The sequence below is a fragment of the Sinocyclocheilus rhinocerous genome, unplaced genomic scaffold, assembly GCF_001515625.1.
Source record: "Sinocyclocheilus rhinocerous isolate Xijiao unplaced genomic scaffold, SAMN03320098_v1.1 scaffold882, whole genome shotgun sequence".
NCBI classification, from domain to species: Eukaryota; Metazoa; Chordata; class Actinopteri; order Cypriniformes; family Cyprinidae; genus Sinocyclocheilus; species Sinocyclocheilus rhinocerous.
In genome coordinates, this window is record NW_015625572.1 from 242,402 (window position 1) to 245,981 (window position 3,580).

General features: G+C 40.7%; 1 protein-coding gene across 1 annotated transcript in view; it reads right to left on the reverse strand.

Annotated features, from left to right (window-relative positions):
• The window catches only part of LOC107750373 (ankycorbin-like), a 66,351-nt gene that overhangs the window by 47,951 nt on the left and 14,820 nt on the right, over window positions 1-3,580 (reverse strand). The window lies entirely within an intron of this gene.

Here is a 3,580-nt window from a genome sequence, read left to right on the forward strand (position 1 = left end):
AATTAAATCGTAGCGTTTGTGAATTCACAATGCTTAATTATCATTTTTAAATGGGTTTAATATATCATGCAGCCTTGGAAAACAGTCTAATAATGTGTTTTATACATTCTCGTCCGTGAAATGCGCCACTTCTGGTATTTTGCCGGTTAGTCGACGCGAGCAAAATGAAGTCGAGGATTTTTAAAAATCGAATAGTCTAATAAAATTGACGAATCGCGACAGCCCTAGTTTAAATCCATTTAATGGCAATATTTGGCCATATGCAAAGTGAGAAACTTTTAAATATGTTGATGTATTCTGTGTTGGCATAGGTTTATTAATGACTTAAGTTACAAATTAAGTGAGATAACGCACAGTTTTCCAGATGAACGTTAAGCAACCCAAACTCACCGCATATGCAGAGGAAGAGTTTAGCCCCTTTCACACAGACAGTCTTTCACTGGTAAATTGCCGTTAAGAGATCATGTGTGAACAGGACCTTTTCAAAACTACAGGTAAATTTGTTCTGCCAATCATATCGTTCTTATGGAGATGACGTGATTACTCTGAGCTGTTTACAAAGAGCCATTAATTATATAGAAAATAGCTTTTCTATATAAATATGGCTCTAGATGGAAATCTTTGACCATTGTGCCATGCAGATTTTTCAGAATGTGTCACGCTCATCAGCTGCTACTCTGCAGTTGGATACTATTATGCGCGTCTCATGTTTATAGGACCAAAAATGTCTGATTGGCTAGTAATGTTAGTTTGGTTGAGAGTGAAAGCTGTGTTCCTCTCATACATTGGTAGGCGAACTCAATACCTCGAACGCGATATCAACAAGTTTTTTTTTTTTAATGTAGGAGGACTATCTTATTTTCCCGCAGCTAAACGCCACACGCCAGAGATCCGGCACGGTGCCGGAAAACTTTAAGCCCTGAGAATGTCTTAAATCACTGGTGAGATACAGATGAGCCAACTTATACTATCAGGACTGCAACTTTATCAAACCACAACTACGTGCAGGGAAGACAAGGCAAATGAAAACTGGACTCTGGGATAGCTGTATTAGGCCAGAGGATGTAATATGTAGACCAGAAGGGATGTGAATGGAAAGGGCTGAGGTTAAAGGGAGAGGGGGTTGTTGGGGCTAGATTTGCTAATTTCTAAGAGCCGGGCAGCTGGGTCTGGACTAATACAGAAACCATCTTCTTAGTGCGGATACCTGCAGTGCCCATTCTCATTAGCTTTACTGCCAGATTCACTCTGATTGGTCATCTGGGGCTTTATCTGATTGGTCCTGGGTCAAATGGATGAGAGCTGTTAACATCTTATTGGTCAATTGAAAGCTGAACTGAAAACAGAAATGGTATGGGGGTCAGTTGTTTGACTAGACAATGACCAGACATGTCAAAATAAAGCTCACTTTTACTGATGTTATTTTTAGTAATCATTTCAATGTTTGACTGGCATGACCAAATATATGAAATTAATACACACCTGGCACTGTCAATAAAAGGTGCTATTTATAAAGCAACCTACTTTGGAAAGGCTACGGGACCGTTACATGGGCAGCCTAGACCATGATCCACTCCCTTTAAGGTTTGAATTAAGCAGTGACCGACTCTGCATATGAAATGTGTCAGTGTACGACAGAGGATAGAAAGGAATTAGCTTCTGGGCAGTCTGCTACGACTCTTAAACTCTGAGGGGGTGGGGATTCACTACGAATACTTTAACAGGCCCTGTGAAATAGCATACACTCCAATTCAACCCACAAAATAAATATTGCACAGGAGACGTTTGCTTCTGCCATTTGAGGTTATACAATGTAATGAAGGGTTGTGTGTTTTACCCTCACATGGCAGAGACCCTGTTTCTAAATCCCCTGGCAGCCATATCTTACTGATGAGGTAATTCCACAAAGCACAGCAAGCCTTATCACTAGCCAGACAACCCTGCCTCCCTCCTCAACCACTTTATCCTCAGCACTGGACACATCTAATTCGTTTCAGAATGGATACCCTGACCTAAGGTGAAACCAAAATTCCATTAACAACATTATGATGCTGTGACGAGTGGGGGCGGGGCCGAGAGCCGTGGGAACGGAGCGAGGCCGGTGGAGTAATTGATAATGAGCGACACCTGCACCACTCACCGTTCTTGAGTCTCACGGAGGAGCTCCGGAAGCATAAAAGGGAGGAGTGACAACAGTGTTGGACGAGAGAGGACCAGGCCTGGAGTTTATTTTGTGTTTTGTGTGCGGCAGTCGTCCGCGAGGGGCTTCTGCTTTACTTTCGTTTTGTGTTTGTTTAAAATAATTCAGTCTTCATGTATTTCACAACACTTCATGTTATTCTTATTTAGTTGATGTGACGAGAGGGGCGGGGCCGAGAGCCGTGGGAACGGAGCGAGGCCGGTGGAGTAATTGATAATGAGCGACACCTGCACCACTCACCGGTCTCGAGTCTCACGGAGGAGCTCCGGAAGGATAAAAGGGAGGAGTGACGACAGTGTTGGACGAGAGAGGACCAGGCCTGGAGTTTATTTTGTGTTTTGTGTGCGGCAGTCGCCCGCGAGGGACTGCCGCTTTACTTTCGTTTTGTGTTTGTGTATTTTATTAAATTGTTTAAATGTTTGCCGGTTCCCGCCTCCTCCTTCCCGAACTACGAACTGTGTTACAGATGCCATTAATCTACGTTTTTTGTTGACTAAAGTTTTATGGGAAGAGTAAAATGAGCAAAATTATCTCCTCAGACAGCTCGGGATATATTCACTGAGAGTTTCATCATGTTGAAGGTTGCAGTTAAGCCCTTTGCTGTCACCCCCCATTTTCGGCATTGAGACACAAATGACATTTACCAAAATAAAAAGGTTGCTGCTCATCAGTCTTTCTGACTAGATACATAATCAACATATGTTCACAAAGCTGACACTTCAAAGTATACTGTTCAAGAATCAGAATTACTCAGTGTTATGATAATAGATATATAAGCTCAAACATTAATTCAAAATATTAAAAAATATATTTTTAAATGTATAAAAAATATGTTGCTGTGGTAAATGCTTTTAGAAACACAATGAAGCTAAAGCCACAAGTCTACTAATGCTTCATTTCAAATTTCAGGACATAATCTCTAAAACTGAATTTTATGAAATATTTTCTAAGACCATGTCATGTGTGTTTTTACAGAAGGCTAATAAAAGGCTAATAAAAAAGATTTATGGCCCCCTGTAAGCTCTCCTGCGTGCTATTATCTCATGTCTGGCCTGGCAAACTGCCCCATTCATGATTCTATTGTTTTCACTCGACGAACCTTTCACACCTCCGCCAGGTATGACACATTATCCTCATTATTCCTTTATCATTATTCTTTTGTTTTTATTCAGCCATTAGTAGCCTTTATTCTGGCATTACAAGGTTTACCAAGCCACATCGCTTCAATCCCAATATACATTTACCCAACTATTATCAAAAGTATTTAAAAAAAAAAAATACAACAAAACATTTTCTTACGACCTTACGTGAATTATTATGACAAAATACATCATGAAGAAGAATTGCACCTGTTCTGCAGCTGCATTAGAGCTAACATTA